At 42.5% G+C, this 23,318-nt stretch overlaps 1 protein-coding gene across 2 annotated transcripts in view; it reads left to right on the top strand.

Moving 5' to 3' along the window:
* LOC129861180 (nuclear receptor coactivator 3-like) overlaps positions 1 to 23,318 on the top strand; it is a 106,564-nt gene that overhangs the window by 25,068 nt on the left and 58,178 nt on the right. The window contains exon 2 of one of the 2 annotated variants that reach the window (XM_055932363.1): positions 6,885 to 6,935. The exons of the other annotated variant lie outside the window; for it this stretch is intronic. The gene's annotated coding sequence lies outside the window, so the exon portion shown is untranslated. The remainder of the gene's footprint in view (positions 1 to 6,884; positions 6,936 to 23,318) is intronic. 2 annotated transcript variants of the gene reach the window in all.

The following is a 23,318-nucleotide window of genomic DNA, read 5'->3' as shown; positions in this document are numbered from 1 at the left end:
TATGGGGTTATTGCGGGGAACCAGAGTTTCACGTTTCTCCTACGTTTATGGACTTTAAGGTTGTTAAAGGGGTCTGGAGAGAGGGGAGTATGTGTAAGGGGGCTCTGTTTTTTGTAAAATAGTGAGTCTCGTTTATGTGTTCAAGAGCCCCTTCACACACACTGGGATCTTTTATTTTATTTACTGATAACAATTTGGTTTATGATTTATTAAGTGATTCAAAACACGTCATTCTGTTACCAAATCGGTAACAGAATGACCAAAAAATCTCTAACAGAATGATTGCAACTGAATTGACTACAATGAATTCTGGTTCGGGTCCCCGTTTTTGACCTTGTGGGAGATCTGTCGACGTGCCCTTAAGCAGGGCGTTGACCCTGGTTGCTTCTGTGGGTCGCTCTGGATGGGAGTATTTTAGATAACTGTCTTTTAGATGCCTAATGTTAATGTTGAGCGGCTACACTGCAAGTAGATTGTATGTTTTATTAAAAAGTAATAAAAAGTAAATAAAATAAAAACATTCATAGTAGTCACAAACCACATTTGGGTCACCTGCTACTGTCTTCCCATACATTGACATACTGTTATGTTCAGCTAATAACTGTTTTCTTTCTCTTTCTGTCGCGTGGTGCTCAAAGCAAGAGTTTGAAAACAGTCTGGACAACCCCTCTCTCTCATTCTCCCTGTCTCTCTCTCTCCAGTTAATGTCACTTCTCCTGGCTCTTACTGACACTTACCCATGAGCCCACTCTTTTTCCATTTACTGTAACCAGCCCTCTCACCCACTGACACCGACCAACACCGGACGTCCATGGACGTTGAAATTTGGTCAGTCCAAATATGAACCAGTCATAGCTGTCTGTTTCACAAGTTTGGACAGCACAGTAGTACAGTATAGTAAAGAAAGGTAGAGTATAGGTCAGTACTGGACTGTAGAGTTTAGTACAGTAAAGCACACTAGAGTACAGTATAATGTACGGTATTGTACATTTACTGTACTTTCCTGATATATACTGAACTGTACTATACTAAACTCTACTGTGCAGTGCTGTGGTGTACTGTGATGTTCAAACTTGTGAGACAGACGTCTATGATTGGTACAGATTTAGTCCAGTCCGGACCAACAAATTTGGTCTTGTTTGGGGGCGAAGGTCATTAGAAGAATGGCGCCGGAGGGGATGGCTGCCGTTTTACAAGCTCCTAACCAACTGTGCTATTTTGTTTGTTTTGTTTGTAACTTATTTTGGCACTTATTTTCCATCCGTTCTATGGATGATATACGATCAATACTATCCTACCAACGGGACATAAAAAACTGTAATATCTTATGTTTCATGAGTCGTGGCTGAACGACGACACGGATAATATAGAGCTGGCGGGATTTTCCATGCTTTGGCAGGACAGAGAAGCTACGTCTGGTTAGACGAGGGGCGGGGGTGTGTGTCTATTTGTCAATAACAGCTGGTGCGCAATGTCTAATATTAAAGAAGTCTCGAGGTATTGCTCGCCTGAGATAGTGTGGTCTACAGCTTATCATAAGGTACTCTATCTACCAAGAGAGTTCTTTAAAAAAATATATATATATATTATTCAGTGTGCATGCAACCCGGCCCGCCACAGGAGTCGCTAGTGCGCGATGGGGCATCCCTGCCGGCCTAACCCGGACGATGCTGAGCCAATTGTGCGCCGCCCCATGAGTCTCCCAGTTGCAGCCGGCTGCAACAGAGCCTGGACTCGCACCAGGGTCTCTAGTGGGACAGCTAGCAACTGCAATGCAGTGCCACTTGGGAGGCCCTACCAAGAGAGTTCTTATCTATATTATTCGTAGCCATCTATTTACCACCACAAACCGATGCTGGCACTAAGACCACACTAAACCAGCTGTATAAGATCATAAGCAAACAAGAAAATGCTCATCCAGAAGCGGCAATCTTAGTGGCCAGGACTTAAATGCAGGCACATGTGCAACCAGAGGGAAAAAAACTGTAGACCACCTTTACTCCACACACAGACGCATACAAAGCTCTCCCTCACCCTCCATTTGGCAAATCTTACCATAATTATATCCTCCTGATTCCTGCTTACAAGCAAAAACTAAAGCAGGAAGTACCAGTGACTCACTCAATACGGAAGTGGTCAGATGATGCGGATGCTACGCTACAGGACTGTTTTGTTAGCACTGGAATATGTTCCGGGATTCATCCAATGGCATTGAGGAGTATGCCACCTCAGTCATCGGCTTCATCAATAAGTGCATCGACGGCGTCGTCCCCACAGTGACCTTACGTACATATCCCAACCAGAAGCCATGGATTACAGGCAACATCCGCATCGAGCTAATGGATAGAGCTGCCGCTTTCAAGGAGCGGGACACTAATTTGGACGCTTATAAGAAATACGTTACGCCCTCAGACGAACTTTCAAACAAGCAATGCCTCAATACAGGATTAAGATTGAGTCCTACTACACCGGCTCTGACGCTTGTCGGATGTGGCGGGGCTTGAAAACTATTACGGACTACAAAAAGAAACCCACCCACGAGCTGCCCAGTGACACAAGCCTACCAGACGAACTAAATGCCTTTTATGCATGCTTCAAGGCAAGCAACACTGAAGCATGCATGAGAGCACCAGCTGTTCAGACGACTGTGTGATAACGCTCTCGGTAGCCGATGTGATAACGCTCTCGGTAGCCGATGTGAGCAAGACCTTTAAACAGGTCAGTATTCACAAAGCCGCGGGGCCAGACGGATTACCAGGACGTGTACTCAAAGCATGCGTGGACCAACTGGCAAGTGTCTTCACTGACATTTTCAACCTCTCCCTGACCGAGTCTGTAATACCTACATGTTTTAGGGAGACCACCATAATCCCTGTGTCCAAGGAAGCGAAGGTAACCTGCCTAAATGATTACCGCCCCGTAGCACTCACGTCGGTAGCCATAAAGTGCTTTGAAAGGCTGGTCATGGCTCACATCAACAGCATCATCCCGGATACCCTAGACTCCAATTCGCATACCGCCCCAACAGATCCATAGATGACACAATCTCAATAGGACTCCACACTGCCCTTTCCCATCTGCACAAAAGGAACACCTATGTGAGAATGCTGTTCATTGACTACAGCTCAGCGTTCAACACCATAGTTCCCACAAAACTCATCACTAAGCTAAGGACCCTGGGACAAAACACCTCCCTCTGGAACTGGATCCTGGACTTCCTGACGGGCCATCCCCAGGCGGTAAGGGTAGGCAACAACACGTTTGCCACGCTGATCCTCAACACTGGACCCTCAGGGGTGCATGCTTAGTCTCCTTCTGTACTCCCTGTTCACCCACGATTGCGTGGCCAAACACGATTCCAACACCATCATTAAGTTTGCCGACGACACAACAGTGGTTGGCCTGATTACCGCCAACGATGAGACAGCCTATAGGGAGGAGGTCAGAGACTTGGCAGTGTGGTGCCAGCACAACAACCTCTCCCTCAATGTGAGCAAGACAAAGGAGCTGATCGTGGACTATAGGAAAAGGCGGGCCAAACAGGCCCCCATTAACATCTACGGGGCTGTAGTGGAGAGGGTAGAGAGTTTCAAGTTCCTTGGTGTCAACAGCACCAACGAACTATCATGTTCAAAACACACCAAGACAGTCGTGAAGAGGGCATGACAACAACCTTTCCACCGCAGGAGACTGAAAAGATTTGGGATGGGTCCCCTGATCCTCAAAAAGTTCTATAGCTGCACCATCAATAGCACCGCCTGGTATGGCAACTGCTCGGTATCTGACCGTCAGGTGCTACAGAGGGTAGTTCATACAGCCCAGTACATAACTGGGGCCAAGATTCCTGCCATCCAGGACTTATATACTAGGCGGTGTCAGAGGAAAGCGCCAAAAATGTTAAAAGACTCCAGTCACCCAAGTCATAGACTGTTCTCTCTGCTACCGCACGGCAAGCGGTACCGGAGCGCCATGTCTAGGACCAAAAGGCTCCTTAACAGCTTCTACCCCCAAGCCATAATACTGCTGAACAATTAATCAAATGGCCAGCCGGACTATTTACTTTGACATTTGTTTTTACACTGCTGCTACTCGTTGTTTATTATCTATTCATAGTCGGGGCGGCAGGTAGCCTAGTGGTTAGCAGTGGTTCTCAATTCAGGTCCTGGGGACCCAAAGGGGTGTACATTTATTTTTCTCCCTAGCACTACACACCTGATTCAAATCATCAAAAACTTTTGATGAGTTGATCATTTGAGTCAGCTGTGTAGTGCTACTTCAAAAACAAAAATGTGCAGCGCTTTGGGTCGCCAGGACCAGGATTGAGAACCAGTAGATAAGAAGGTTTGGGCCAGTAACCTAAAGGATGGAATCCCTGAGCTGACAAGGTAAAAATCTGTCATTCTGCCCCAGAACAAATCTGTCGTTCTGCCCCACTGTTCCTTGTAGGCCGTCATTGTAAGAATGTGTTCTTAACTGAATTTGTTCTTAACTGACTTTCCTAGTTAAATTTTTTTTTTTAAATGAAATAATTTACCCCTACCTACATGTACAAATTACCTCGACTAACCTGTAACCCCGCACATTGACTCGGTACTGGTACCCCCTGTATATAGCCTCGTTATTGTTATTTTATTGTATTACTTTTGAATATTTTTTACTTTAGTTTTTTTGGTAAATATTTTCTTAACTCTTTCTTGAATTGCATTGTTTGGTTAAGGGCTTGTAAGTAAGCATTTCATGGTAAGGTCAACAGCTGTTGTATTCGGCGCATGTGACAAAAAGTTTGACTTGATTTTAATAATTGCCATTGTGTAGAATAATACCCAAGCATACAAAGGAGGATATATAATTGTTCTACCTTTGTGTACCTAACCAGGATACATGGCCATGAAGAGAGCGACATTCATATTTATGCATTTCTGTATAGTACAGATCAGGGTCCCATGTTGTCATTCTGTTACCTGGTGTTAATCCACTTCACTTACTGTAGTTCAATAACCAAAATAGATAACCAATAACCAAAATGTTATATCATATCTGACACCCCATTCTTTCTGCAGACATATTTGAGTCTTAATTCGGAGTAGATATTTTCTGTCATAAAAAACTGAGTGAGATTATACCGTTACACGGAACCCAAACCGGCTGCGCGCGTGCGCCATCTTGCGCTATCGTGCATAAATGTATTTTGTCCCCCTACACCAAACACGATCATGACACGCAGGTTAAAATATCAAACCAAACTCTGAACCAATGACATTAATTTGGGAACAGGTCGAAAAGCATTAAACATGTATGGCAATTTAGCTAGTTAGCTTGCCCATCCTAGCTAATTTGTCCTATTTAGCTAGCTGGCTGTTGCTAGCTAATTTGTCCTGGGATATAAACATTGAGTTGTTATTTTACCTTAAATGCACAAGGTCCTCTACTCCGACAATTAATCCACACATAAAACGGCCAACCGAATCGTTTCTAGTCATCTCTCCTTCCAGGCTTTTTCATCTTTGAACTTATATGGTTATTGGCATCTACACTTTCATAGTATTACCATGACAACCGGCAAAACATTGGGTATAACCAATGAGGAGATGGCACCTTGGTACCTGCTTCTATAAACCAATGAGGAGATGGGAGAGGCAGGACTTGCAGTGTGACCTGCGTCAGAAATAGGAATGACTTCTATTTTAGCCCTTGGCAACGCAGATGCTCGTTGGCGCGCACGAGCAGTGTGGGTGCAATAATTGAATTACATGGATTACAAAATGTAATTTGCGACGCTTGCGCACGCGACGTGTCCGGTCTGGTCAGCATGTTATTCTTTTATCAAAATTGACATCTGCACTGTTCTTCTGGTAAATGTGTTTTTCTCAGATTTTCAGATGAAATTGTTCAAAGTAAACCTTTGAGTTGCATGGTTTGTTTAACTTTGCAATCAGTTTCAATTTATTTATTTAAACATTAAATGCATTATTAAATAATGACATTAAAATTATTTTAGAGCTTCCCCCAGCCATCACCTGCATGTTGTCTGAGTTACAGTGAGTTGATTGCTGTAACACAGGGAAAAAAACAATATTATTTGATAACCTTTTTTTTCATTCCTTATACCCTGACAAAGACAGTTTGTTTGTCGAAACGTTGGATATTAGGTTATTAAATTATTGCATCTGAGCTCCTAGAGTGCGCGGCTATCCTTTCATTTTTCAAGTGTTCTACTCCGCAAGCCAGCACCTCGCCTAAATTAGTGTGTTTCTTTCGCCTCTAGATCATTCCTTAAAGTCATCCTCACATCTCTGCTCATGGAGTAGTAGACAACCATCTAACGTTATCTCTCTGCTCCCTATTGAACGACTCATCGTGTTTAGCTAGGCTAGCAGTAGCTAGCTGGCTGACAAAATAATTTTACTAGCTCTTCAAAGTAGATAAGGCATGCTTTCAAGACTGCTTATTACCAACTACTTAAACTATCAGTTGGGTAGAGCGATCTCATGAAATGTCGTTCCTCTCTCATACGGTTTCATATGATCTGTGTGTGTATCTGCCCCTGTCCGTGGCTGGAAAGTACAGGTTCAATGGATTATGGTCATTGTAGTTAATTACCATGTTTCTGCGCTGAACTAGGTTGAATATTTGCCTAATGAAAACTACAACTACTACAGCCCAGCATCCCACATAGTGCTTGACTTAATTTCTCTTGTGAATAATTTGATTTCTCTCTAGAGAAATGGAGCGTTGAGCTCTACAACAACAACAAAAATAACTAAATGGAATTCAAGTAATTGAACAGACGTCAGTCAATTAGTTGTTTAATAACCGAAAAAAATAACAACATTTCATTGAATCGCTCAAAGTGAAAAATCAGTCTCGGTGACATTCTGTTACAGTGGAATTGCCCCTATCCAAGACGTCTTGGGAGTCTGTGTGTCTCCATGTTGGTGAGTGTTCCTGTGTAGCCTACCTGACTGTGGACCTGATATCATCCTCAGTGCTCTCCTGCCTTATGCTAAACAAGTTAACCAACCTGCCTGTCAGACAGCTAACACTATGCTAACCAAGTAAACTAACCTGCCTCTCAGGCAGCTAACACTATGCTAACCAAGTAAACCACCCTGCCTCTCAACTGTCACAGCACTGGCTGGCGGGCTTGGTGAAGGCTGGGTGGCCCAGGTGAAATGGGCTGTGGAGAATGCTGATTTGCCTTCCACAAGACCATGCAGCTATGTGAGAGGGGGAAATGGACATATGGAAGAACCACGTCACTTCTACTGCTACTACTGACACACACACTCACATTCACAAAATCACACATAAACACACACAATCACTCATAAATACACACAATAACACACACACTTATGTTAGCAGGAAAATAAATCATTTGTCACTCACACTTCTGTGACAGGTCTCCAGAAAGCCTTTATGGAGAGTATGTGCTAGCCCAGCACGATCTCACTCCCTCTTTCTCACACTGGGCTAAAAATAACTCCATCTCTTCACTGGTCTGAGAGAGAGCGAGAGAAAGGGGGAGTGAGACTGGGGATAAAGAGACAAGGATGGTGAAACAAAGGGAGAGGAGAAGTATGAAGAGGAGCGGGAGAGGATAGAGAGAGAGAGAGGGAGGACAGAGGAGCGAGAGAAGACAGAGGGAAAAGGAGTGAGCAGAGGGATCAAGAGCGAATGAGAGCTGAGGGCAGAGAGAGAGTAGAAGGCAAAAAAAGAGAGCGAGAGGAGAGATCAGAGGGAGAAGGAACAGAAAGAGTACAGAGGAGCGGGGGAAGGGGACCAGAGGTCCACAGAAAATAATAGAACTCATCTATAATTCACCTGACCTTTAGTTCTGGTCACTGGTGTTTAGCCTGAAACCTGGGCCTTCCAGCCAATGGATAGCTCTGCTTGGCCACAGAGATCTGCTGCTCAGTGTATTGTCCTCTTTGGACTGCTAATGCTTTGACTGTAGAAATAGGCTGCATAAAACAATCATCTATGGAGTCTGTGTGTCTCAGTGTTGGTGAGTGTGTAGCCTGCCTGACTGTGGATCTGATGTCCAGGAAGTAATATCATCCTCAGTGCTCTCCTGCCTTATACTAAACAAGTAAACCAACCTGCCTGTGACAAAGATGAAAATATCCGTTAGAAATTTAGAAAGAGGGAAGATCTAAATAAGCCACTACTAGCATGAGTTGCTAATATGACGAGGATAGTGCCTTTGGCTACTGGACAATGAAAGAAAGTTGATTTAAAAACGAATAGAACATGAGAGATAAAGGTTTCAAATGGCATATGGAAGTCTTTATAAAATAATTGCCTGCATGTTTGGTTGGATTTTGGCTAAGCTACTTTGAAGCAAGTTAAGACATGCCTCATAATATGTAGTAAAACGTTCAGGTTTCAAACAATGAAGTATTTGTTTTCAAAATGCATACTGCCTCCAGCTCATTGCAAAGTGGTGTATGACGCACTGAAGCCTGCCTAGTTGCCTATGCACTTGAATAGCGAATGGGAAGCACGCTTCAATTACCAGTTGAGAAATAAAAATGGTAGCTCTTTTTAATCGTGGCCATTGTTTTTTTTACATGTGATTGCCTTAAGAATTGTGGCACAATGATTGGGCAAATTAAAGCACGTTTCACTCCAGCAGCAACAAACAGCTGTTTGAGCTGTATCAGCAGCTCTTGCGCTACATCAGCTGGTATTTCAATCAATGAATAGGCTAAAATTCATTATTTCGCAATGGGATTTAAAAAATTCTCCTGGACAATTGGCCATGGCAATTTTATTTATCGGCTTTTTATTTTTTTGGGAGGGGGGGGGGGGGCAAAAGCCGCCTATTACCGGCTAAGGGAAACCCTGGCACAGAGGTTTATTGAATAGGAATGTGGGAAATTCAATGGTAACAGAATGATGCTGAGACACAATAATTGCAAAGTTAAACATACCATACAACTCTATGCACAAGGACTACTATTAAAGGTTAACTTTGGGTAAAAATGCAAAAAGAACAGCTTTAAGCTGTATAACTGATCAATGCACCATCATACCAGGTCATTTCATGCTTTAAACCCCCCAAATGGGCGAATAAGATATTTGGCTACAGATGTGCCATTTCTTACCAATCTCTTCTGCTTCCGTCCAAAAGCAAATTCAGTGAAATGACAACAACACATACTGGAAGAGTTAATGGTTAGCTACAGTGGCTAGCTTAGCTAACGAACTAGCTATGTCATGACCAGAATGACACATCGATGAACAACCAAAGGCACACCCCCTATCTGTTAGAAAAATTTTTAAAAGGCGGAGGTGGACCATTTTTCGTGGCGAAGTCGACCTTTAATAATTTCCACAGAACATTTTACAGAAACACGTTTGCTTGAAGAACAGTGCAGAATGACTGTTTGAGGGTGGCGCAGTGGTCTAGGGCACCGCATCGCAGTGCTAGCTGCGCCACCAGAGTCTCTGGGTTCGCGCCCAGGCTCTGTCGCAGCCAGCCGCAACCGGGAGGTCCGTGAGGCGACGCACAATTGGCATAGCGTCGTCCGGGTTAGGGAGGGTTTGGCCGGTAGGGATATCCTTGTCTCATCGCGCTCCAGCGACTCCTGTGGCGGGCCGGGCGCAGTGCGCGCTAACCAAGGGGGCCAGGTACACGGTGTTTCCTCCGACATATTGGTGCGGCTGGCTTCCGGGTTGGAGGCGCGCTGTGTTAAGAAGCAGTGCGGCTTGGTTGGGTTGTGCTTCGGAGGACGCATGGCTTTCGACCTTCGTCTCTCCCGAGCTCGTACGGGAGTTGTAGCGATGAGACAAGATAGTAATTACTAGCGGTTGGATACCACGAAAAATTGGGGAGAAAATGGGATAATAAAAAAAGAAAAAAAGAATGACTGTTTGTGCTGTCATTCTGTTACCAAACTTTGCATCTGCACTGCTCTTGTAGTAAATGTGTTTTGGTAAAACTTTCAGTGGAAATTGTTAAAAGTCGTTCTTGTGCATAGGGTTGTATGCTTTGTTTAACTTTGCATTCATTGTTTTTTGTCTGGCAAACATTTTAAAGTCATACATCTGAGTCTCATTCTGTTATTGTGGAATTGTCCATGTGTGTTTGGTACTTTATGTTCCCATACCTGTTGATACACTGGTCTATATGTGTCGTCATTGACTCCTTCCATCTTGGTGAATGGATTTGACCCTAATTCATGGCTGGTCTGATTTTGTCCTTTGTCCTGTCAGGGTTACGCTGCACAGGGATATCACAGCACACAGCCCCTCAGTCCTCACATCAAACACTACTTGTTGGAGTAAAAGTGTGTGTGTGTGTGTGTGTGTGTGTGTGTGTGTGTGTGTGTGTGTGTGTGTGTGTGTGTGTGTGTGTGTGTGTGTGTGTGTGTGTGTGTGTGTGTGTGTGTGTGTGTGTGTGTGTGTGTGTCTGTGTCTGTGTGTGTTCAGGGTTTCTTGTCGCTGACAGAACAAAGCCAAGGCGCTGGCCACAGGGTGAGGGCCACCATGGTGCTAATTTTCCACAAGTGACTCTCTGTGCTTTAATCTGCTTTGCTGCGAGGAGGGAGGAGGGAATGGAAGGGGAGGGAGGGAGGAGGGAAAGGAAGGAAAGCAAAGAAAGCAGAGAAGGAGCCATTGGTTTTAGGGCTATATGAGTAGGGAAGGAGGTTCTGAAGTTAGAAGGGACAGGAAGAATCGGTGATGCAGTTGTCATTGTTAAAATTAAAGTGTTTTTCAAACAGGCCATTTAGCATGTAACCCTAGCCGAGAGGTAATTCTAGCCCCTCTCTCTCTCTCCCTCAGGGTAGCAAGGTGCCAAACACCCCTTTATTTTGGCAGCTAGAGTTGGGGCTGCTCAGGCATGTCTTTCAATGAAGCTTTCAGATTTTGAAGTGCTGTGTGTGTGTGCGCGCGCTTGAATGTTTGGCGATATTACGTGTTCATATTCAAGATCAAAACCTGTTCAAAAGCACAACACACACTGGTCAAGGGACTTTGGGTTAGTGTTGGTTTTTAGGCGAGTAGTGACAACACACACACCTTTACACACTTTAATTTGTATCTGCTAGGACTAAGACCACCTTCACCCTACCTCCCTCCTTCCTTTTCTCCTGAACTCAACACTGGTACACATCAAGCACACACAGTAGAGCGAGAGCAATTACATGGCGCACATATGAAATCAAATTTTATTCATAAACAACTGGTGTAGACTAAAGGCTTCCACATGCTTCAGTTCGGCTAGTGCCTAGCCGAACTTGGCTAGCCAAACTCCTTTAAAAGACATTCACTTGAAATATGAGAAAAAAACGTCTTAAAAGACTTTCGCTTGAAATACGAGAAGAAAACGGCAATAGTACTGTTCATCCATTTTGAGATGCCGTAGCCAGTATACGCTTCGTCAGAATTAGTCTAAAATAACTCAAGGAGATCTTAGCGGTGCAGTTTTACATCGGACTAAGATGTTTGGTGCAGTATTTCTCAATGACAAAATGTGCAGGAAAACAAGTCGTCTCTCGTTGAATGACAACAAAGACTATTGAAGAATCCCTACTGTTGACCAATCACTGATGAAGGGGCGTTAACTTCGGCTTGCCTCTAGAAATGTTTTTGTGTGCTCGAACAGCTCCCAAAAAACTCAGCGACGGCCAAAACTAGCAAAAACCTTACAAAATGTAAATATTATATATGCACAAACTTATCCGAAATGTTTCAGCTGGAAAGCATTGGGACGCCTTAAAAGTGAAATGCTTACTTACTTTCCAACAATGCAGAGAGAAAAAAAGATAAATAAAAGAAAAATATTTAAAAAATAACCCAAGGAATAAATATCATGATGAGTAACGATAACATTGCTATATTTACAGGGTACCAGTACCGATTTTATGTGCAGAAGCTGATAAGAAGGCTTTTGGACCTAGACTTGCCACTTCGGTACCGCTTTCCGTGCTGTAGTAGAGAGAACAGTCTATCACTAGGGTGGCTGGAGTCTTTGACAATTGTTAGGGCCATCCTCTGACACCACCTGGTATAGAGGTCCTGGATGGCAGGAAGCTGGGCCCCAATTATGTACTGGGCCGTGCGCACTACTCTCTGTAGTGCCTTGCGGTCGGAGGCCGAGCAGTTACCTACCAGGCAGTGATGCAACCTATCAGGATGCTCTCGGTCCTTTTGAGGATCTGAGGACCCATGCCAAATCTTTTCAGTCTCCTGAGGGGGAATAGGCTTTGTCATGTCCTCTTCACGACTGTCTTAGTGTGTTTGGACCATGATATTTTGTTGGTGATGTGGACACCAAGGAACTTGAAGCTATCAACCTGCTCCACTACAGCCCCGTCAATGAGAATGGGGGCGTGCTTGGTCCTCCTTTTCCTGTAGTCCACAATCATCTCCTTTGTCTTGATTACGTTGGGGAAGAGGTTGTTGTCCTGGCATCACACGGCTAGGTCTCTAACCTCCTCCCTATAGGCTGTCTCATTGTTGTCGGTGATCAGATGGTAGTGTTGGAGTCGTGCCTGGCCATGCAGTCGTGAGTGAACAGGGAGTACAGGAGGGGACTGAGCACGCACCCCTGAGGGGCCCCCGTGTTGAGGATTAGCGTGGCAGATGTGTTATTACCTACCCTTACCACCTGGGGGCGGGCCTTCAGGAATTCCAGGATCCAGTTGCAGAGGGAGGTGTTTAGTCCCAGGGTTCTTAGCTTAGTGATGAGCTTTGACTGCACTATGGTATTGAACGCTGAGCCCTAGTCAATGAATAGCATTCTCACATAGTGTATTTGTGCCAAAGGAACACCTATCAATGGATTCAAGCAATCACTCTCCTATTCGTCACTTCCTGTTGAATGCGGAGCGGGAGGAGCTCGGTTTTGTTTGTTTGAAAAGTTTGTTGTTTTAAAGTGTATTGGAATGTTATTGGTAGCTATCTAGCTTCTTAGTTTGGATCCCGCAACGCAGTTGGCATCAGTTGCTGGGACTGCTTGTCTCTTTCCAGTGATCCTGCTGACCAAGGACAGATCTGAGGAGCTATTTGGCATTGCGGCTAGCCTAGCTGCCAGCTAGCTACATATCAAGCTAGCAAGGTTTTTTTGAACGCATCCCGCAATGCGGTTAGCCATTGTGGCTGTGACCGCGGATTGTCCCGGGTTTGTGGCTGTCTAGATCCCAGCTGTTTGTTGTTTTCAATTTTCTCAGTGACCTGCCATGTCTGGAACTGTGAGGAGTAACAGCATAACCTACGTTGCTAGCTACCATGACGAAGACCAAAGTACCGTTGAGGACAGTGGTGTCTCTCTATCACACGTGAAGGATCTTTTAAACAAACAAAAAGAGTTTACAGTTGTTACAACAACAATAAAATAGCTTCAAGTGTTTTGTCCAAATATTTGTGGATTCTACTAATAAAAGAATGGACGACCTGACCAGAGATCTCTGAGAAATTGAAGATGGACCACAGGAAGGTTGAGGTGGAGGGTGTCCACAGGACTGGAAAACCCACCTCTGGACCAGGTGATAGGCCCAGGCCGATAGTGGTCAAGTTCCTGAGCTTCAAGGACAAGGTAGCAGTTTTGGAAAGTGCCAAGAACTTGAGATGAAGGTATATCTTCCTCAATGAGGACTATCTTGAAGCTGTGCGCCAGAAGAGGAAAGAACTGATCCCAGCATCAAGATGCTGCATTTGATGAATTTAGGAAATTGCTTCTTCCAATTATTGATAAGTATGTACCTGTTAAGAAACTGACTGTTTGAACTGTTAAGGCTCTATGGATTGATGAGGAATTGAAAGAGATGGGGCAAAAGGAGTGGCTAATAAGTCTGGCTGCACATCTTCTGACTGGCTTACTTACTGCAAATTAAGAAATTATGTGACTAAATTTAACAAAAAGAAGAAGAAACATTATTATGAATTCAAGATCAATGATATAAATTAAATGATGGGCAGAAAGACAAATTCAACTCCATCTTTCATCGAATCAGATGGCTTATTCATCACAAAGCCAATTATTTGAATTATTATTTAATTAGCAAAGTGAGCAAACTTAGGGAGGAAATGCCAACAACGAACGGTGTCATGCTCTGTCATGCTGATTGAGTTTGAATAACAGACTGGAAGCTTCAAAAGGAGGGTGGTGCTTGGAATAATTGTTCTTCCTCTGTAAACCATGGTTACCTGCAAGGAAACACGTGCCGTCATCATTGCTTTGCACAAAAAGGGCTTCACAGGCAAGGATATTGCTGCCAGTAAGACTGCAACTAAATCAACCATTTATCGGATCATCAAGAACTTCAAGGAGAGCGGTTCAATTGTTGTGAAGAAGGCTTCAGGGCGCCCAAGAAAGTCCAGCAAGCACCAGGACCGTCTCCTAAAGTTGATTCAGCTGCGGGATCGGGGCACCACCAGTACAGAGCTTACTCAGGAATGGCAGCAGGCAGGTGTGAGTGCATCTGCACGCCCAGTGAGGCGAAGACTTTTGGAGGATGGCCTGGTGTCAAGAAGGGTGACAAAGAAGCCACTTCTCTCCAGGAAAAACATCAGGGACAGACTGATATTCTGCAAAAGGCACAGAGATTGGACTGCTGAGTACTGGGATAAAGTCATTTTCTCTGATGAATCCCCTTTCTGATTGTTTGGGGCATCCGGAAAAAAGCTTGTCCGGAGAAGACAAGGTGAGAGCTACCATCAGTCCTGTGTCGTGCCAACAGTAAAGCATCCTGAGACCATTCGTGTGTGTGGTTGCTTCTCAGCCAAGGGAGTGGGCTCACTCACAATTTTGCCTAAGAACACAGCCATGAATAAAGAATGGTACCAACACATCCTCCGAGAGCAACTTCTCCCAACCATCCAGGAGCAGTTTGGTGACGAACAATGCCTTTTCCAGCATGATGGAGCACCTTGCCATAAGGAGCACCTTGCCACCTTGCCATAAGTGATAACTAAGTGGCTTGGGGAACAACACATCAATATTTTGGGTCCATGGCCAGGAAACTCCCCAGACCTTAATCCCATTGAGAACTTGTGGTCAAACCTCAAGAGGCGGGTGGACAAACAAAAACCCACAAATTCTTACAAACTCCAAGCATTGATTATGCAAGAATGGGCTGCCATCAGTCAGGATGTGGCCCAGAAGTTAATTGACAGCATGCCAGGGTGGATTGCAGAGGTCTTGAAAAAGGGTCAACATGGCAAATATTGACTCTTTGCATCAACTTCATGTAATTGTCGATAAAAGTCTTTGACACTTATGAAATGCTTCTAATTCTACTTCAGTATTCCATTTTAACATCTGACAAAAATATCTAAAGACATTGAGGAAGCAGACTTGTTAAAATTAATATTTGTGTCATTCTCAAAACTTTTGGCCATGACTGTATATTTTTTTGTAAAGTTAGTGTGTGGGAGGTGGGGAAATTATTGTTATCGATCAATAATGACAAACCTCCTGGCATTGAGAACTTAGATGGAAAGCTACTGAGGATGGTAGCTGACTTTATAGCCAGTCCTATCTGTCATATTTTAAATCTGAGCCTAGATGGAAGCCAAAGTAATTCCTCTACCCAAGAGTGGTAATGGGGCCTTTACTGATTCTAACAGCAGACCTATAAGCTTGCTTCCAGCTTTTAGCAAACTGTTGGAAAAAATTGTGTTTGACCAAATACATTGCTATTTCTCTGTAAACAAATTAACAACAGGCGTTCAGCATGCTTATAGAGAAAGGCACTCAACATGTACTGCACTGACACAAAAGACTGATGATTGGTTGAAAGAAATTGATAAAAAAATAAGTTTGTGGGAGCTGTACTGCCACATAATGTGGATTCAGAGCTATTTATCTAATAGAACTCAGAGGGTTTTCTTTAATAGAAGATTCTCAGATGTCAAACATGTAAAGTGTGGTGTACCGCAGGGCAGCTCTCTAGGCCCTCTACTCTTTTTTATTTTTTACCAATGACCTGCCACTGGCATTAAACAAAGCATGTGTGTCCACGTATGCAGATGATTCAACCATATACGCATCAGCCACCACAGCTAATGAAGTCACTGAAACCCTTAACAAAGAGTTGCAGTTTGTTTTGGAATGGGTGGCCAGTAATAAACTGGTCCGGAACGTCTCTAAAACTAAGAGCATTGTATTTGGTACAAATCATTCCTTAAGTTCTAGACCTCAGCTGAATCTGGTAATGAATCATGTGGCTGTTGAACAAGTTGATGAGACTAAATTACTTGGCATTACCTTAGATTGTAAACTGTCATGGTCAAAACATATAGGACAATAATGGTTGTAAAGATGGGGAGAGGTCTTGCCGTAATAAAGAGATGCTCTGCTTTTTTGACACCACACTCCAAAAAGCAAGTTTAGTTTTGTCTAATCTTGATTATTGTCCAGTTGTATGGTCCAGTGCTGCAAGAAAAGACCTATTTAAGCTGCAGCTGGCCCAGAACAGAGTGGCATGTTTTGCTCTTAACCTGTTTGGCGTGCAAGCCCGACCTCGGACCGAAAATGACACCCCTGCAGGGCGCGAAATTCAAAATCTATTTTTTAAAAATATTTAACTTTTACACATTAACAAGTCCAATACAGCATTTGAAAGATAAACATCTTGTCAATCCAGCCAACATGTCCGATTTTTTAAATGTTTTACAGAGAAAACACCACATATATTTATGTTAGCTCACCACCAAATACAAAAGTGGACAGACACGTATGAATTATGATTATGAAGTATGAATTATGATTGAAGTAGCATGCACAACCAACCGAAATAAACTAAAACCAACCTAAAGAGCCCAGAAAAAACGACCTCAGATGACAGTCATATAACATGTTACACAATAAATCTATGTTTTGTTCATAAAAAGTGCATATTTTAGCTATAAATCTGTTTTACATTGATGCTACCCAAAAATGCTAATACATAGCTACAGTCTGAATCCAGCCGGGAGTAGCCAGAGAAAATACATACACCAACGTCGGCTACTAATTACACCTCATAAAACATTTCAGAAAAACATATGGTGGATAACTAATGAAAGACAGATATCTTGTGAATACAGACAACATTTCCGATTTTTGAAGTGTTTTACAGCGAAAACACAATATATCGTTATATTAGCTAACATCATAAGCTAGCATAAGGCAGCATTGATTCTAGTCAAGCGCTAGCCTAGCATAGTTAGCAGAGTTAGCATTCAACAGTTCGACATATATATGAAAAAGCATCCCAAATTGGGTCTTATCTTTCTTGGTACTCCATCAGAATGTTGTAACGGGGTCCAATGTCCAGTAGAGTCTTTAGTTGGGTTCCAGAACGAATTATTTCCCTCTTTGGTTAGCTAGCACGGTAGCATTGCTGCGCCAGAAAGCGTTTCTTCAAAAAATTCTTCCGTCGTTTCACATCTAAAGTCCAGAATAAATTGCAATAATATAATTAAAGTATATTGAAAAAACATACTTTAGGATGATTTTGTGACATGTAGCAAATAATATCGTAGTCAGGCATCATATTCAACGTTATCTACCTTGTTCCAGAAGCCGAGATCAAATTATCCTTCGCGCCCGGATTTTTATTTTAACTGCGCAGGTCTCACAAGAAGTTCTGTTATTCAGTCCAGGGACGAGATATTCGACTCCTTTCAATTCTCACTTCCGCATTACAGTCTGACGAACGCCTCTGACGTGTTTATATGGTCCCAAGTCAAATGGCCTTTTATAGAGAAGGTCTTAAAGAGACACATCGCATTTTGGGAAACTCAATTCGGCTGGGAAAATGGCTGTAAAAATATTTCTGTTCGACTTAGAGAAACAATTCAAACCTTTTTAGAAACTACAGACTGTTATCTATCCAACAGTAGTAAATATATGCATATTGGAAAATAAAAAGTTTCTTAGGAGGCCGTTTGAAAATGTGCACACATTTTCCAGTTTTTTCAATATTCAGCGTGCAGCCATAACAGGTTTTAATTGTAATCTGATATAAATATAAATATTATGCATGCCAGTCTCTCTTGGCTAAGAGTTGAGGAGAGACTGACTGCATCACCTCTTATTTTTATAAGAAACATTAATGTGTTGAAAATCCCAAATTGTTTGCATGGTCAACTTACACACATCTCTGACACACACTTATCCCACCAGACATGCCACCAGGGGTCTTATCACAGTTCCCAAATCCAGAACAAATTCAACAAAGCACACAGTATTATATAGATCCCTAATTGTATGGAACTTCCTTCCATCTCATATTGCTCAAATAAACAGCAAACTTGGTTTCAAAAAACAGATAAAGCAACACCTCACCGCACAACGCCTCTCCCCTATTTGGCCTAGATAGTTTGTGTGTATGCATTGATATGTAGGCTACGTGTGCCTTTAAAAAAAATGTATATAGTTCTGTCCTTGAGCTGTTCTTGTCTATTGATGTTCTGTATTATGTCATTCTGTATTATGTTTTGTGTGGACACCAGGAAGAGTAGCTGCTGCTTTTGCAACAGCTAATGGGGATCCTAATAAAATACCAAAAATACCAAATACCTTTTGTCCAGGTGGGAAAGTGCAGTGTGGAGTGCATTAGAGATTGCATCATCTGTGGATCTGTTGGGGCGGTATGAAAATTGGAGTGGGTCTAAGGGATTCTGGGATAATGGTGTTGATGTGAGCCATGACCAATCTTTCAAAGCACTTCATGGCTACAGACGTGAGTGCTACGGGTCGGCAATCATTTAGGCAGGTTAGCTTCGTCTTCTCGGGCACAGGGACTATGGTGTTCTGCTTGAAACGTGTTAGTATTACAGTCTCGGTCAGGGACAGGTTGAAAATGTCAGTTGCCAGTTAGTCAGCGTATGCTCGGAGTACATGTCCTGGTAATCTGTCTGGCCCTGCGGCCTTGTGAATGTTGACCTGTTTAAAGGCCTTACTCACATCGGCTATGGAGAGTGTGATCACTCAGTCGTCTGGAACAGGTGATGCACTCATGCATTGTTCAGTGTTACTTGAATCGAAAGCGAGCATAGAAGTAATTTAGCTTGTTTGGTAGGTTCATGTATATTTTTTATATTTTTAATTTCCCCTTTATTTAACCTCTCTAGGGTATGTGGGACGGTAGCGTCTCACCTCATCAACAGCCAGTGAAACTGCAGGGCGCCAAATTCAAAACAACAGAATTCCCATAATTAAAATTCCTCAAACATACAAGTATTTTGCACCATTTTAAAGATACACTTGTTGTAAATCCAGCCACAGTGTCCGATTTCAAAAAGGCTTTACGACGAAAGCACACCAAACGATTATGTTAGGTCAGAGCCAAGTCACAGAAAAACAGCCATTTTTCCAGCCAAAGAGAGGAGTCACAAAAAGCAGAAATAGAGATAAAATGAATCACTAACCTTTGATGATCTTTATCAGATGACACTCATAGGACTTCATGTTACACAATACATGTATGTTTTGTTCGGTAAAGTTCATATTTATATCCAAAAATCTGAGTTTACATTGGTGCGTTATGTTCAGTAGTTCCAAAACATCCGGTGATTTTGCAGAGAGCCACATCAATTTACAGAAATACTCATAATAAACATTGCTAAAAGATACAACTGTTATGCATGGAATTTTAGATCCACTTCTCCTTAATGCAACCGCTGTGTCAGATTTCAAAAAAACTTTACGGAAAAAGCACACCATGCAATAATCTGAGTACAGCGCTCAGAGACCAACACAACCCAAACAGATATCCGCCATGTTGTGTAGTCAACAGAAGTCAGAAATAGCATTATAAATATTCAGTTACCTTTGATGATCTTCATCAGAATGCACTTCCAGGAATCCCAGTTCCACAATAAATGTTTGTTTTGTTCGATGAAGTCCATCATTTATGTCCAAATACCTCCTTTGTGTTAGAGCGTTTTTAGCCCAGTAATCAAAGTTCATGACGCGCGATCACTAGGTGCAGATGAAAAGTCAAAAAGTTCCGTTACAGTCGGTAGAAACATGTCAAACAATGTATAGAATCAATCTTTAGGATGTTTTTAACATAAATCTTCAATAATGTTCCAACCGGAGAATTCCTTTGTCTTCAGAAATGCAATGGAACGCAAGCTAACTCTCTCACGTGAACGCGCCTGGTCAGCTCGTGGCTCTCTGGCAGACCTCTGACTCATTCCCCTCTCATTCGCCCCCACTTCACAGTAGAAGCCTCAAACTAGGTTCTAAAGACTGTTGACATCTAGTGGAAGCCTTAGGAAGTGCAATATGACCAAATTTCCACTGTATCTTGGATAAGCAAAGAGTTGAAAAACTACAAACCTCAGATTTCCCACTTCCTGGTTGGATTGTTTCTCAGGTTTTTGCCTGCCATTTGAGTTCTGTTATACTCACAGACATCATTCAAACAGTGTTAGAAACGTCAGAGTGTTTTCTATCCAAATCTACTAATAATATGCTTATCCTAGCATCTGGGCCTGAGTAGCAGGCAGTTTACTCTGGGCACGCTTTTCATCCGGACGTGAAAATACTGCCCCCTACCCAAGAGAGGTTAACCAGGTAGGCAAGTTGAGAACAAGTTCTCATTTACAATTGCGACCTGGCCAAGATAAAGCAAAGCAGTTCGACACATACAACAACACAGTTACACATGGAGTAAAACAAATATACAGTCAATAATACAGTAGAAAAATAAATATATATAAAATGTGAGCAAATGAGGTGAGATAAGGGAGGTAAAGGCAAAAAAAGGCCATGGTGGCGAGGTAAATACAATATAGCAAGTAAAACACTGGAATGGAAGATTTGCAGTGGAAGAATGTACAAAGTAGAAATATAAATAATGGGGTGCAAAGGAGCAAAACAAATAAATAAATACAGTAGGGGAAGAGGTAGTTGTTTGGGCTAAATTATAGATAGGCTATGTACAGGTGCAGTAATCTGTGAGCTGCTCTGACAGCTGGCGCTTAAAGCTAGTGAGGGAGATAAGTGTTTCCAGTTTCAGAGATTTTTGCAGTTCGTTTCAGTCATAGGCAGCAGAGAACTGGAAGGAGAGGCAGCCAAAGGAGGAATTGGCTTTGGGGGTGACCAGAGAGATATACCTGCTGGAGCGCGTGCTACAGGTGGGTGCTGCTATGGTGACCAGCGAGCTGAGATAAGGGGGGACTTTACCTAGCAGGGTCTTGTAGATGACCTGGATCCAGTGGGTTTGGCGACGAGTATGAAGCGAGGGCCAGCCAAGGAGAGTGTACAGGTCGCAGTCGTGGGTAGTATATGGGGCTTTGGTGACAAAACGGATGGCACTGTGATAGACTGCAACCAATTTATTGAGTAGGGTATTGGAGGCTATTTTGTAAATGACATCGCCGAAGTCGAGGATCGGTAGGATGGTCAGTTTTACGAGGGTATGTCTGGCAGCATGAGTGAAGGATGCTTTGTTGCGAAATAGGAAGCCAATTCTAGATTTAACTTTGGATTGGAGATGTTTGATGTGAGTCTGGAAGGAGAGTTTACAGTCTAACCAGACACCTAGGTATTTGTAGTTGTCCACATATTCTAAGTCAGAACCGTCCAGAGTAGTGATGTTGGACGGGTGGGCAGGTGCGCGATCGGTTGAAGAGCATGCATTTAGTTTTACTTGTATTTAACTTCTTCTGGCTGCAAGCCCGAGGCCGGCCACAATATGACAACAGCCACTTCAAGTGCAGGGCGCGAAATTCAAAATATATTTTTTAGAAATATTTAACTTTCACACATTAACAAGTCCAATACAGCAAATGAAAGGTACACATCTTGTGAATCCAGCCAACATGTCCGATTTTTTAAATGTTTTACAGCGAAAACAGCACGTATATTTATGTTAGCTCACCACCAAATACAAAAAAGGACAGACATTTTTCACAGCACAGGTAGCATGCACAAAGCCAACCTAACTAACCAAGAAACAGCCAAACTAACCAATAAACAACTTCATCAGATGACAGTCTTATAACATGTTATTCAATAAATCTATGTTTTGTTCGAAAAATGTGCATATTTCAGGTATAAATCATAGTTTGCATTGCAGCTACAATCAGAAATTGCACCGAAAGCAGCCAGAATAATTACAGACACCAACGTCAAATACCTAAATACTCATCATAAAACATTTCTGAAAAATACATAGTGTACAGCAAATGAAAGACAAGCATCTTGTGAATCCAGCCAATATTTCCGATTTCTTAAGTGTTTTACAGCGAAAACACAATATAGCGTTATATTAGCTTACCACAATAGCCAGAAACACAAGCCATTCCCCAGTAGCAAAAGTTAGCGATCGTAACAAACCAGCAAAAGATATATATTTTTTGACTAACCTTGATAAGCTTCATCAGATGACAGTCCTATAACATCAGGTTATACATACACTTATGTTTTGTTCGAAAATGTGCATATTTAGAGCTGAAATCAGTGGTTATACATTGTGCTAACGTAGCATCTTTTTCCCACAACGTCCGGATATTTTTCTGACACTTTTTCTGACACACATATTCAGACCAAATAACTATTCATAAACATAACTAAAAAATACATGTTGAATAGGAAATGATAGATACACAAGTTCTTAATGCAATCGCCGTGTTAGAATTCTAAAAATAACTTCATTACGATATGCAGTTTACGTTATGACGAGAGAGTACCCAAAACCTGGCCGCAAACGACTAGTTCACATGTTCGACAGATATATGAAATAACATCATAAAATGGGTCCTACTTTTGCTGATCTTCCATCAGAATGTTGTACAAGGGGTCCTTTGTCCGGAACAATTGTTGTTTGGATTTAGAACGGCCTTTTTCCCTCTCGATTTAGCAAGCACACTTGCCAAGTGGCGCGAATCTCTCCATCGTCAACAAACTCAGAGAACGGAACACGGCAAAACTCCCGAAAAAATTTCAATAATCTGATTAAACTATATTGAAAAAACATACTTTACGATGATATTGTCACATGTATCAAATAAAATCAAAGCCGGAGATATTAGTCGTCCATAATGACAGCTTATCAGAAGGCAAATCCAGGTCCCTTCTCGCACTCTCCAGAAAACAGGAAACTGGTGACACGTCATACATTGAGCATTTATTCGAGCCCAGATCAAGTTACAAGTTACCAAGTTACAAGTTACCAAGTTACACACTCCATTTCTTCTCTCACTGCTTGTCACTGCATCTAGTGGAAGACGTATGAAGTGCATCTAAACAAATAAATATCAAGGACTTTAATAGGCAGGCCCTAGAACAGAGCATCGATTTCAGATTTTCCACTTCCTGTCAGGAAGTTTGCTGCAAAAGGAGTTCTGTTTTACTCACAGATATAATT

This window comes from Salvelinus fontinalis, chromosome 8 (genome assembly GCF_029448725.1).
Source record: "Salvelinus fontinalis isolate EN_2023a chromosome 8, ASM2944872v1, whole genome shotgun sequence".
NCBI classification, from domain to species: Eukaryota; Metazoa; Chordata; class Actinopteri; order Salmoniformes; family Salmonidae; genus Salvelinus; species Salvelinus fontinalis.
This window is presented reverse-complemented; position numbering and strand designations above follow the sequence as displayed.